Source organism: Meleagris gallopavo, chromosome 29 (assembly GCF_905368555.1).
Source record: "Meleagris gallopavo chromosome 29, MGAL_WU_HG_1.1, whole genome shotgun sequence".
Classification (NCBI taxonomy): domain Eukaryota; kingdom Metazoa; phylum Chordata; class Aves; order Galliformes; family Phasianidae; genus Meleagris; species Meleagris gallopavo.
Genome location: NC_139432.1, coordinates 2,126,960 through 2,141,231, shown reverse-complemented (window position 1 = coordinate 2,141,231; position 14,272 = coordinate 2,126,960). Strand labels below are relative to the sequence as shown.

The 14,272-nt window shown below is 46.1% G+C and overlaps 1 non-coding gene across 1 annotated transcript; it reads left to right on the top strand.

Annotated features, from left to right (window-relative positions):
* Positions 1 to 10,402: 10,402 nt before the first annotated feature.
* TRNAS-GCU (transfer RNA serine (anticodon GCU)) lies at positions 10,403 to 10,484 on the top strand. The gene has a single exon. It is a non-coding gene; the product is annotated as a tRNA-Ser (tRNA).
* The last annotated feature ends 3,788 nt before the right edge of the window (positions 10,485 to 14,272 follow it).

The window sequence follows — 14,272 nt, the reverse complement described above, 5'->3', positions numbered from 1 at the left end:
ACTGCGTCCTTTCACTTCAGCTTCTTTATATACTCCAGCCATACCCAGCAGCTCAAGTTTCAAGAGGCACAGCTTTGTTTGTCAAAGTTATCTTTAATTGTTTGCTATTTTCTACTTGTGATCTAAATACTGTCATTTTCTTTGACTGCAGAGACATTCAAGTAGAGGCAGAATGGAGGAGCAATAGGTTCCCCATTGCTCGTTGTAATCAACAAGCTGCTCGCTCGTTCTCAAGAAACTGCTTCAGCAATTAGACTCAGAGATGCCATCAAAATAACATTCCAGCTCTCAACTCCACTGGAAATAACCCAACCGTCTGTATTTTGGAGTTTGTCACCTATCCTGGGGACACGGCAGACGGCAGCTTCAGAACTCAGAACTTTTGTCTCTGAAAGTTATGGAAATTCAGAGCTCGGGGACAAAATGGACACCTAGAGGGTTTTCCTGTCTTGCCATGGAAGGTTGCAGATATTCAGATCGCTCCCACTACGCCAACAACAGGAAGGTCCCTTCTCTTGAGTTTCCTCACCTACATTTGCACTACCACCTTCTTAGGCAAAGCAAACCACAGTTAACTGAGGGGAAAAAGGAGGGGAAAACAAACAAACAAACAAACACAAAAGAACAACACACAAACATTCAGCTGCTGGCGTCAATTAGAAGAGTTTGGTGTTCTGAGATGTATCTGTATTTGTGGGCAGCCAAAATGAAGAACAGAGAGAAATCCATGTGGTTGAGGTTTGCATGTGTGAAGTGACAGATTCACAAATGGCTTTATTATTGTTATTATTGGATTTTTATTTCTGCAGTATTAGTAGATCTGAAGCCTCGACGTTTTCCTCATTTAGAATTCTGTTTATTAACCAGGAGCCCAATCTGCTCATCAGATGCCACACAAAAAGATCTAGACGGTAATCAGTAAATACTTCACATGTTTTCATCCATTGGCCGTAAATAGAAAAGCATTAAAATGCTTTGTTCTATAACAGCACAGTTCCTATTTAAGGAAAACTCATTCCAGTTAACCAAGCAAGAAATGAACTCCCCCTGCACCACCACAAACCTAGAAAGCTTGCTAGAAAGCACACCAAGACAAATAGAGGGGAGGGCATTCTGCAGAAGCACAGCTGCTCACGTGCTCCATAGGCAGCACTCAGACACACTGAAAGCAGGAAGGGGATTTAGAGACTGGAAGGGGTTTCTTTTTCATGTTTATCAGCTTTAAGGTACATATCAACTCTGGATATTGGGTATTATACTTTCAGGTCACCAAATGATAGGAGTCCTTAGCAAAGCCTTGCAATATCTGAGAATATTAGCACAAAGATATTGCCTACTGTTCAGTGGGAGACTTCACCAAAAAACAGAGTTTTTTTAATTATTATTATTATTATTTCTTCTGTTATGTCTTGACAGTCTACTGGTCAGCACTCAGACAAGGAAGATGAGTGCTGTATTTGTTGAGCTGTATTTGTTCTCCTACAGATCCACTGCTGAAGCCTGAAGATGGTTCACCAAGAACGTCTAACAGAATGGCTCAAAACCATAATCATGGAATCACAGACTTGCTCAGCTTGGAAAAGACCTTCAAGATCATCCAGTCCAACCACAACCCAACCATACCACCCTAACTCTAACAGCCCTCCACTAAACCGTGTCCCTGAGCACCACATCCAGATGGTTTTTAAACACATCCAGGGATGGTAGGGGAGGGAGAGAAACCCACAAGACCTCGACAGAACATATTATGTTTTGCCAGATTCACCTCTTAGCAGATTCCACTATACTAATGGAGTTACAGCAGACTTAAGTCTTTAAATGTACTAAAAAGGGTGAGTTTAACTCATAGCTTGGATCATCGCAGTAGAATTTTTCTTTAGCACAAACACTCTCAGTGAATTAACTGCAGAAGTTAACATTCTTGATGAGGCCATTGGTACGCAGTGAGCAGATCACCAGGACCTAAAGCAGTTTTCTTGTGCTTGGTTTGGATTGAAAGAGGATCTTGACACCAAGTGCTGAAAGATTTTACAAGCCAATCTACAGCAATTAGCCATATCAGATGAACATCAAGTTTTATAGAGATCATAAGCTGCACACGTGAGACCAACCTGTATGAGAAATGTTTGAGAGACGAGTCCATGAAATGAGGTGAGACGTGTGAAGTGTCAGAAGAATTCAGGTGGGGAGGAGAAGATGAATATTGGCAGAATGCATCAGGAAGGCAAGTTCCAGCCAAAGAAAAGAGTCTTGACGTTACTGGTGGACAAGCCATCCTTGATTTCACTCTCTCTTCTGCTAGCACCCATTTCATCCTGCAAGCACTGCTCCTGTTGTGCCATTTTCACCCCAAGTGGATGTTGTAAGCTAAGCTTAGAGCAATGCAACTGCACATATTCACAATGCAGATGGCTCCTAATGGAGAGATTGCAGGTAATCACAACACAGCTTGGTATCTTCTCCTTTTAAAATGCATTCTGCAGTGATGCTTAAGTACTCAGATGTACTCTGGCTTCCAAAGCTCCCAAACGAGCAGTGTAATTTTCAACTCACTTCTTGCAAGTGAGCACTAACAACATGAAAAAAAGCCACCATCAGATAATAACCTGAAAATTAACCTCCAGAAAGGATATAAGCACGTCTATGATACACACACACACCCAAACACCCAAACCCAGGGTGGGTTGTGCGAATCGCTGATCCCATATGTGGGAAGATAATAGTTTATGCCAGCTTTGTTTCTTTAGGATTCAGAGGCAGATGATGCATCAATGAAATCCCGACTCCTTGGTTCCCTGCCAGGCCTTGTGCATTTACACCCCTGGCTCGCTTCCAGCCTGGGGAAGTGAGTCACATTTCCCAAACCTTCCCTGAATCGTTTCTTCAGAAGAATTGAAGCTTACCCTCAATGCCACAGGCTGAGTGCAAGGGAACCATTGCTCACAGAGTTTCTGGAGGGTCTGGGGGTCAGCAAGGGATGGCGTGTTATCCAGTGAAAGAAGCAAGAGAGACAGTGCCCTAAGAAATACACTTGTCAAGATAACCATCTCAGCATGCAGGTGACAGGGAGGTGATTGTCCATCTCTACTCTGCCTTCATGAGATCCCGTCTGCAGCACTGCGTCCAGGTCTGGAGCCCCCAGTATAAGAAAGACAGGGAGCTGTTGGAGAGGGTCCAGAGGAGCCACAAAGATGATCAGGGGGCTGCAGCACCTCCACTACAAAGACAGGCTGAGGGAGCTGGGTTGTTCAGCCTGGAGAAAAGAAGCTGCAGGGTGACCTTACTGCAGCCTTCAGTACCTAAAGGGAGCCTACAGACAGGAGGGGAATCAACTCTTGGAAAGGGTTGATAACAGCAGGACAAGGGGAAATGGTTTGAAGTTGAGGGAGGGCAGATTTCAGTTGGATGTCAGGGGGAAGTTGTTTGCTATGAGAGTGGGGAGGTGCTGGAACAGCTGCCCAGAGAGGCTGTGGATGCCCCGTCCATCCCTGGAGGTGTTCAAGGCCAGGTTGGATGGGGCCTAGGGCAGCCTGGGCTGCTATGAAATGTGGAGGTTGGTGGCCCTGCCTGTGGTGGGGGGTTGGAGCTTCGTGATCCTTGAGGTCCCTCCCAACCCAAGCCATTCTATGATTCTGTGACATTATTCTATGATTTTAAGGCCATCTGTGTGTGCGTAGAGCATGGGTTTTCCTCTTCAACGTTTCCCATTTCTTCATCCTTTAGAAGAAAACTGAAAAGGAGACTCCGTTCATAAGGGGAGAGTACATCCACTTGTTGTATGGCACTCAGATGATGATCGCTTTTGTCTTAAACAAGAAGGGAAGATGGCAAGTGAACACTTCCAGGCAGCTCCTCAGCTCTGCTGAGACTGAGATGGCCATACACAAACCTCAGTGCAATGCCCATGGCTGCACCACACAGCAGTGCATCTCACAGCTCCTGCAGCTGTAACCCATAAGAGCGACAGACTGCTGTCTAAAAGCAAATTCAGAGCTGGTTTTGCAGTAGGCACGTGATGCAGTCTGAAGCTATAAACTTAATTTTTGGTCTCCTCACAGGGGCCAATGGAGGGCTGTGCAGATCCAAGAGGTGCAGAACCTGATCACTGCTATGGACAATCATAACATGACTGCACATTACAGCCATCACCAGAAGTCACTGGGTACAAATTGCCTCTCTCCAGATCAGAGCCTATTATCCCATTTTGGTGTTGCTGCCTTGCAGTATTTCCGTGTGCAGTGAAATGTCAGCATTAACAGAAACCTGCTGCACTTCAAGGAAGAGATACGCCTGCTTATGCAGATTGTAAGAAACGTAGAGAGGCTTAATTCACCTTCAGATCAGCTTGTATAATCCTAGAGTGATTCACAGAACTGCCCCTTGTCCTGAAGCTTTGCATAGAGGAAATCTGTCATCAAGGAAAAAGCAGCAAAGGAAAAAATCCTTGTTTGCTGTGTAGATACAATACAGGAACAGACTGACAGAGAGCAACTGGAGATTTCATTGTCCTTCACGACATTACGTAAGATGAGAAATATAGTGAGCAAAGTGACAGAAGAATTGGACTGGACCCTGGAATCCCTGCCAGCGTCCCACCCCTTCTTTTCCTTTTTTTATTTACATGAACATGCAGTTTTAAAGCCAGAAGTGCAGGAATACAAACCAGAGAGCTTCCTAGTTTGATGGTAGCCAAGAATGCTGTTTTCTGAAGGGTTAATTGCAAGATGTATTGATTTTATTAGAAGGCAATGCTATAGCACTGAGGAAAGAGATCAACACGCTCAGCAGCCAAAGACCGCCTTCTTGGTACTACTTCAAAACACTCGTCTTGAATTTAAATGCACAAATTCTGTTACTTCATTGTTATTGACAAGTTTCCACAACCCTAGGGAGCTCAAGTCAGACAGAACCCCACTATGCAAGCTGGAAGTAAATAAGATCTTGTAACACGGCCTTTGAGCAAGACACAATGGAAGCTGCCTTCTGCAGAAGCCTTACAAATGGCTCAGCTCGCCTCCGAGCTCTGCCAGGAGCATCGCCCAGCCTGCACAGCCCCAGTGCTCCCAGCAGCCAGCAAACCAGGCTCCTTGTGTGCCACGCACAGCGCTGAAGCTTGCAGATCTACTTGGATCATCCAGCTCGCAAGTTCTGTGGAAGGAGAAACTGCAAAGCTCGTTTTCCCCCTCATGAATTTAATAGGGGGAAAAACAAAAGGATAAATTGCAAGAGTCCAGGGTGCTCGGAGTAATTAAACTGCAGGTTGCACTCCGTTCTTGAGATGGATTCTATCATAGTGCACCACTGCACTTCTAGAATATCATTTACAGTGCCTGCACAGTGATGCCAGAAGCTTCTAAAACACATGGCTAGGTGTCCTTGTCTGTGCTCCTACCCATCTAAATAATTCACCAGGTCCTTCCTATCCGCTAGGAGATGTGCAATTGGGTACAAATGTGCCTCTCGAATTATTTGCTCTAAACGGAGTCTATTTCCCCACGTCTGCATGCCTTTGAGCCTTCCTTTTTAAGTAAATTACTACCCAGGATGCTTCAACCTAAGTGCTGACCAACAAAATGTTTTGTATATGATTAATTTGCATCTGTGCAGTAAAATATATACGGGAGTATGAGGTGTTGGGCTGAGATTGTCAGCCACTCTCCAGAAGCCTAAAGGAGAACATCGTGGCCTGAAACCTCCAAAAGTAATACAGGAACTGAAGGGAAAAGGCTGGGAAAAGATGTAACAGTGAAAGAGCAGTTTGGAGAGGATTTACAAGTGTTGTAAATCATGTAATGTTACAGCACAAAGATCCAGCAAGCACGTTGTGGATGTGCACACACACAGTTATCACTTCCCCTCCTCTCTGTCACCTCCCTGCAATGCACTGCAGCGCACACACTGCTCCCCAATGGCTCACAGTGGAACACAGCCATCCCTGACGTGGAACGAGGGCTGCTGTCCCACACCAGCACTATTGCACCGTGGATTTACAGAGGAATTAATGATTAATCTCTATAATTCCTTCCAGCACCAGCAGCCGGCGCTTAAATGGCAGATGCAAAATGCAAACAAAGCACTTGGTTGTCAAGAGCGAAGCAAAAGAAGTGTTGTGCCCTGGGGGTTGATTAGGTTTGCTGTGGACAAATACTCAATTAGAACTTGGGAGTGCAAATTTGGGGAGGCAAAAATCAGTTGCCCTCAGCAGAACGCTGCCAGGATGCTGCGTTGTAGTTGATGATGACACAAATGGCACGGAATCTCCAATGCCTACAGGTGGTCAAGATGCCTAGCTGTGTTTTACTGAGAAGTGATGCTTTTTGAGGTGGCTCACCCTCTTTCAGGAGGTGTTGTACTGTCCAGTCCTGCACCAGGCTCTCTGCAACACCACAGTTCTCCTTAGATATCCCCCCCCCCAAGGAATGCAGGAAATCCACTCCTAGTTGTTCAGACTAGCGATGGTTATCTCCATTATGGCTGAGCTGGATTAAAAAAGAAAGCAGCAACCTCCTCCCCAAAACCACACACACCACAGCTCTGGATAACACGCCCGCAGTTTTAATTGCACCATCTTTCTCCCTTCTAATTGTCGTGTGGCATTCACTGTTGCAGCAGTTAGGTTTGCTTTCTTCCCAGTGAGTTTTACTGATCTTTGTTCATATTTTCTGGAATAGCCCCATCTCTCTGCTGGACCCCACAGGGCCCATGCTGGCTTTGTGCTCACACAGTGCTGTTCTTCAGACCCTAACTGCTGACTTTTGGTTACCTGCATTCAAACCTCCTTTTTTGTTTTCTTTTCCTATCTAACAGGATTTCCTCCCATTAAAGCTGGCAGCTCCGCACCTTCCAGGCTGAGACTCAAAGAGCCAACATCCCCCTCAGTACCAACACTGAACCCTCACAACAGGCCAACAGCTGTCAGTACTGCTAATACTAACAATTAGCAAACGAAACACGAATTATGAGAACAATCCAGACTGAGCAGGTGAATTGCATTCAGTAAGCCGAGATGCTCAACCCACAGGCTTTTGTTTCAGCTGAGTGCTATTTATGCAGCTCCCTCCTTCCTGAAGGCCTCTCAGATGCAGACAAGGAATTAAATCAATCGTCCCGGTTGTTGCCTCCATCCCAGCATAGACACAAAATGCAAAATGATGCAATATATGCTGAGCAGTGACAGGACTACACACGTGCATCCATAGCTAAATGTCACCTGCATGCCCCTCACCAGGGCTGCCTTTGCTTTGGCCATACATTCCCAACCTGCTGCAGCAGGGCGATCTGCACTGCCCTTCCCACATGTGCCTGTTAGCACATAACGACAGGACATCTGCTTTTCACTAACATAAGATAAGAGGGGGTCACTGGAATATGGAGATAAGAAGCCACACGGCCTGCCCAGCCAGCAAACAGTTTATCACTGCTGTAATGCCTAAAACCACAGTGAGTTGTAGCATCGTTGTGTAGTTTAGTATACTTACCAGGTTCATTAAAAGCCACTTAGGGTGAAAACATAGCCTTATTTGGTTATACATAGGCACAATATGAGCTAACAGATTCAGGTCTCTAGCTTGGGCTGCAAGATCTCTACAAACTGCTTTGCAAAGTTTATGGGACTGAACCACTTCCTAGCCACCAAAAAGAGGGTAAGAAAAGCAGTGAAATTAGCAGTGCTCCCACTTACCTTGCAGTTGTGCTTTGTCCTCCTTGCTTTCTTCTGAGAGCTGCAGCACAACTTGCCATCCTTCTTTGACCCTCAAGCTCTTCAACCAACAAACTACTTGCAAACAGAGCTCTCTTTCCCAAAACCACCCACCCACTTCTATTAGGTGCCTCCTTACAGGTCAGCCTTAATCACACCTAATCCTCTCCAGCATCCTGATACAAAGGAATTGGTTTCCTAATTGTAGCAGCTGCCCCCCTCAAGTAAACCTCTAAACATGTGCCATAGGGTTTCCTGGCTGCAGGGAAACACTGTGGCCATCATCTTGAGGAGATCACTCCTAATTCCATCATTTCAGCAGGCAGAGCAGAAAGAGAATACAGCAGTGCTGCTATTTGTTACCAGGCACTGGGTCAGCATGATGGATGTGCCAAATTAAAGCACATTTCCCTTGTCATGGTGTGCTTGCTATGAATTGCAAAGCTCCTGATGAACCTCCTGTTAACTGTCAGACGAACCCCATGTGAAACTCTGAATGCACTCAGTGCCACACAAAGCTCTCTGCAATGACATTTGGGGATGTTTTTAAGTCTGCAGAACATCACTTTGATGCAGAAATATGGATCTCGTGGAGTCAGCCTATAAAAAGTTCCCCCCAGCTATCCTGGGCTGCTTGTGGCTTGTCTGAAGTCTCTCATCAGTCGTGATCTGTAGTGATTCTCTGTGATTCTCAGCCCTGACTTCCTGGAGGTTGGGTGGGATTTTAATGAGAACCCACTCGCTGCGATCTGGATTCTCGGGATGCCTTTCTAGCCTTGCCATTTTGAAATGTTCACTCTCAAATCATACAGACAGAGTGATAAGAATAACTCTTGGTTGTTTTTTTTTTGTTTTGTTTTGTTTTGTTTTTTTTTTTTTGGTGTTTTATGGCATGCCCACCCTTACAATTAGTCGAAATTTCTGGCTTCGTTATGAGCATTGAAAACAAGACGAGACAAAACAAGGCAGAAAAAACAAGGCAGAAAACCCCAAACCAAGGACAAACGCCTTCAGATTTCTCCTGACAAATCCTCCATCTGGATGAGGGAACAAAAAGTGAAACCACTTCCAGATGCAGAACATGAACCGCCTGCCTCTGTGCCCCAGGACTCAGCATTCCCACAGCATTCCCTTCATGGACAAAGATCTTTGGGGATGGTTGGATGGAAGAGCTTAGAGCTCCTTTCCAACCTTGGTGGTTCTACGATTCCATGATGTGTTTTGAACCTCCAGCCACAGAGCGTCAACGAGAGACCCCAAAATCCCTGGAAAACCCAGAGGCAAATATTTCAGTTTCTGAAAGTTTGGGTTCAGGTGTGAGATACCAAATCACATAAGGAGCAAGAGAACTTGGTGCAGAATCTGAGGCTGTGGCATGGAGCAGCAGGACAGAATTACAGCTGCAAGGATGCTGGCTTCCAAGCAACCTCAATTATCTGTTAATGGCCGAGCATTACATGGTCAAATGTGCTCCAAATTAGTCCAATTCCCTTTCCTATAATAGAAGCCAAGCTCATCTGATGCAGGACATTTTACTGCGAGCAGGGTAAATACTTCAAAATGCAAAGAAAATTGTAACGAGCATCATTTACCCCAAATGGTCAGGAATGGAAGGGACAGCGTTGGTGCCAAATAATAGAGCGGCCAGCGGTTCCAGATAGCTGTGTTAAATCGCTCCTACAGAAGCCTATCAGCAACAGGCAGACTTGAAAGAGAATCCACTTGCAAACAAACACTTCAGAGGGAATACAGAATGAAAGCGGAGCCCCGTGGGAGCAGTTGGGTGAAGCTGTTAGAACATTCATTAGTCAGACATTCAAATATTTTGGTACAGAATCACGCTGTTTCCCTTCTGAAGGGCGCGTGCTTCCCAATGGCTGACTCAGCCTACCTGATGTTAATAGGTGATGGCAGGGAAATAAACGAGCGGTCCCACAGGGCACGATGTGCTGCTTCAGTGACGGACAATTAATAAGCATGCAATGCTATTTTTTCAAATGTTGACCATGCACGCTCCTCTGCTGTAGGGCTGCTCGCATCATTTAACCCTCCGTCCCACGCAGGTCCATGCTGATGCCATTGGGATGGGGAACAGGCAGTGAAATGCACCCACCCGGGGCTATGGGAGACCTTTGGGTTTGAAAAGCTGCTCCCTCCCCAGTGCCACTCTTAAATTCAGAGGGATGACAGAGGCTTTCCCATAATCATCCCTTCGTGGAGAGACAAAGAAGCTTTAGCTGAAGTGACAGTGGAGTCTGGTGTCAGCTCTTCTCTTTTAGAACCTCAGGTTGGGTTGGAGGTGGAAATGAAAAATACCAAATCCAGAGGACAAGCGCTCAGCCCCGTGTGAATCAGAAGAGTGCATTAACTCCTGGTCTTGAGTTAGCTCTGAGCATTATTAGCACAAAATTGTGATTAAATCCATCCAAAGCTCTTGGTGTGGCTTTAATCATGCTTTAAAAAAATAAATGAAGAATTGGAAATCACAAAACTAAGCGGCAGCCTTAGGATTTCTTAATGCTATCAATGGCGTTGAAATAAACAGATAGGATTGGTGCATTAACAGCCTCTTAAAAAATGCAGTGTAGCATAGATAAATGGAGGAGAGCTTAATGGCAACCCACAGTCATGTCTAATTAGAAATCGTCCTGATTATGACAATAAAGCGGAGCTTTACTGCATCTTCAGCATCCAAATTTGGCAGACGAGGTGGCCGAGTGGTTAAGGCGATGGACTGCTAATCCATTGTGCTCTGCACGCGTGGGTTCGAATCCCATCCTCGTCGGTGGCAAAACTCCCCTGATGGGAGCACAGAGCAGTGTTCTGCCCAGTGGTGCTCAGTGCCTCAACTGGAGGTGATGGGCACAAACTGGAGCAGGGGAGGTTTTGTACAGCAACATCAGCAGAACGGCTCTCTGTTCTCCAGAAGTTGTTGGGCACCTCTACCTTGGGTACCTCCAAAATCTGCCACGATTGTTGGGACCAGATGGGGTTACCCATCCGCTCCAGCTCTGTGCTTCTGTTATGCTGTTTTTAAGCATTTCCATGCTTTCATTTTCTTAACAAGCATTCTCTTTGCTGTTTCTAGCTTTGTTAAGTGATGTGTCTAGAGAAATCAGTGTTAAAATGGGAAAGCCTTACTGATCCTTACTGATCTGGGGGGGGGGGGGGGAAGGGAGGGAAGGAAAGGAAAGTCAGCTTTGGAGCTTAAAACGCATTTACAAAACTCTTGTTTAATTGTTCTCATCAAATATGCAGCATCTCATGTATTGGCAAGAGGGACTCGGTTATGAGAGAAACACATTAAACATCAAAAAGTGGGAGGAAAAAAAAATCAGGAGACACAGCTTCTGGAAATTAGGGCAATTTACATGATATCAAGTGTCAAGATGTTTAATTGGAGCTGCCTACAAAGAGTAAAAGGAAAAAAAAACCACGGCACACAAACATATTCAGCGGGCTCCAATGCTTTCAGAGTCTGGCGCAGTACGACTCTGATTCACCATCCACGTGGTGTGTTAGCACTCCTCCTGCTGATTTGGTTCAATGAGATTTTAAGTTGCGTTTATGAGTGACTGATGAACTTCTACGAGCTGCTTTGGAACCCAAGATGAAGGTTGGTGTCTTCCTGGTTAAAAGTCACCCTTCAATAAAGCTTTTGTTCCCATCTAGTTTTATGTTCCATGCTGGATTTCAGGTGGCCAACCACACTGCTAAATACCAAACCCTTCTGCAATCACATGGCTCTCCTAAGCTGACAGCAAGATCTACCTTTGAGTATCTTCTCATTATTTCTTTAAGGAATTAATGAGCTTATTGGAGCTTATTTGCTTGTTGGCAGTTCCTCGCAGTCACCTGCTCAGATGGGGAAGTCACTGTGCTCACAGTGATTAATTTGGGTTCCGTTTGTGACTGTAGAACAGCCTTGGGTTGACCTCTACGTCACACCCCCATTGCAAAGCATTTTATCCGTTTTCCATTCCAAAGATATTTTGCTTTGTTTCGACTCTGACGGTGTCACGAGCATCCAACCAAAGCAAACGTCGCTCTTGGAAAAGTTGTGGAGCCCATGGTTGTTGGCTGAGAGGAGATGGGCCATACAGCCCTGATGACCTCTTGTTCCTCAGCCAACGGGAAGGACTTGTGTTCCCCTCAGAGGCAGAAATAAAGTGGTAACAAAGGGCTCTCGGGCAAATCATTGATTAACCTTGGCGTGGTAATGTTCCCCAGAGAAGTGGAATTGCTGTCCCCAGCCGCTTCGCTGCCCTTCAAAGTCCTGTTCCAATGTCACTCTCAATGTCACTGAGCAGGAAAATGAGAACACACGTTTTCAGTCCCAGCTGATGGGTGGCCGTTGTGTTGCAGATCACTTTGCCAAGGGAAACAGTGAGAAATGGAATCATTACACTGCTGCTGGGGAAACTTTTCTCCGAATCCTTGTGTTTCAGTTACAGGAAAACACATCCTATAAACAGGATTTCAAGAGTTGCAATGCCTGGGAACAGCACTAAATGCCAAATGAGCTATTTCAGCCCCGAGGAAGGCTCCAGACCTCCGTGTTTACAACACAGCCCATATTCTCATGGCAAACCTCGCGCAGTCGGAGCAGCTTTGAGTTCCTTGTTGGATTGGCTTCCACTTCCCTGGGGTTGTGCCAGCGGAGGGCTCTCCCAGTTCTGTCGGCTGGGGCTGCAGTGACACCTAGGAACCGCTCCGTTCATTACAGCTGAGGTTTTCTAATTTCTTCTTCTTGGGCCGCTCTCTGCCTGCCATACTGGTGCTACTGAGAACCCCAAACCCACAGCATGGTTTGCCCTCTGCATGGCTGCTTTACTCCTCCTGTCAGATCCGATGCTGCACAGCTGACAATGGCATCCAAAGCAAAAAGAAAGCACCTTTTCAGCCACCTGGGGGAAAACGATGCTGAGCACTGGGCTGACTTGCACAGCATTCACACTGACATGCAAGGAGAGGCCGGGCTTCCTGCCTCTCCACTTCCCCACAGCAATTCAAGCCTGAAGACAGCATCAAAAAGCGCATTTGCATTGAACGTTGGGGAAACTTTCTCTTCGGATGGATGGCAAAACAGAGCCCAGAGAGCACTGCAGAAGAGCGGGCCATCAGTGCAGCTCATTGGCAATCATGCACAGATTGGCCTCTGCTTCCAAGTTTAAAAGAAAGCGAACTCATCTCACCTTGCTATGCTCAGTTAATTCTTTTCTTACCGATGAAAAAACACACCCTAAAACACCCTTCTTCTTTCTCTTGAACATGCTGAGAAGCCCCATGACTTTGGAGTTCCACCAAAGCTTTGCATCACGTACCCCTGTCTGTGCTTTTCGTACCCTGTATACTCTGTCCTCCTTTAATTAAAGCCAAAACACGAGTGTCAGTGCCACTCAGTCCTCTTTGTCACCCAACTGATGACTTTAAAAGCCCAAACGTTGACTGCAAATTGCACCAGAAGACCGTAGGTGGAGGTAACTGGCAGCGATGTCAACGTGGCATTTCTGTTGATGATTTGCTGCTGTGCCTTGTTGGGAGCAGCAGGCTGGAAGTGCTGTTTTTAGCTGCCCTCCTTTAATCTTCATAATCCCAACCCATGGAGATGCCTGTGGTTCCTTTGCTGTGCCTTTGGAGTTGCAGATAGCTCTGACATGCTGTGCTCCCAAGGTTTCTTCCGATCAGAGCTTATACAGCGATGTGATCCTCGCAGCCAAAAGGTCCCAAATTTTATTCTCTGTTATTTTACATGACCACCACTGAAGCATCGCCATCAGCTCGAGTGGGACGAACCTCACTGAAAGCTCTTCTATTTAGCAGTCCTTTTTTTTTTAACAGATAGCACTACCTGAACAGAGGGTCCTCCCTTTATTCCAAGGAGGAGAATGAATGCAGGCAGCTCCTCCACTCAACTCCTGCCTTGAATTACTGCAAAGCTGACATGCAAAAAAACTGCGCTGACTCCACCAAGAGCATCTGGCAAATACTGCTGGTCCTTAGACTGCACAGCAAAGGGCCTGGGTGAGCAGAGCTCTGCACAGTTCGGATTCATCGCTACAGAAGTGCTGGAGGAATTCTTTCAAGCCAGAGCTATATGTGAACCCCTTGAATTCTTGCCTGGTTAACACATTTCCTAACTTCTCGATTCATAAAACACATTACTTCCTAAGTTACATTTCTTTTTACAGCGTGTGATGAGAGGGTGTAATTTTGCAAGTTTTAAGGCACTGAATACCCCCTGTGCTGCACTAACCCTGCGCTGGTATTGCTCAGCACTGGAAAGCTGATCTGCACGCGTGGCTGAGCTCATCCAGCTCCAAATTGGGCCTCATAAACTGCACATAACTGCAGCAAACAGGGGGCAGGCACCGAACACGAGCTGTGCATATTGTAGGCATGGCAGCATTTGCCATTGCCCCTGAACAGAGAATCATAGAATGGGTTGAAAAGGACCACAATGATCATCTGGTTCCAACCCCCTGCTGTGTGCAGGGTCACCAAGCAGCAGCCCAGGCTGCCCAGAGCCACATCCAGCCTGGCCTTGAATGCCTGCAGAGATGACTGAGCAGA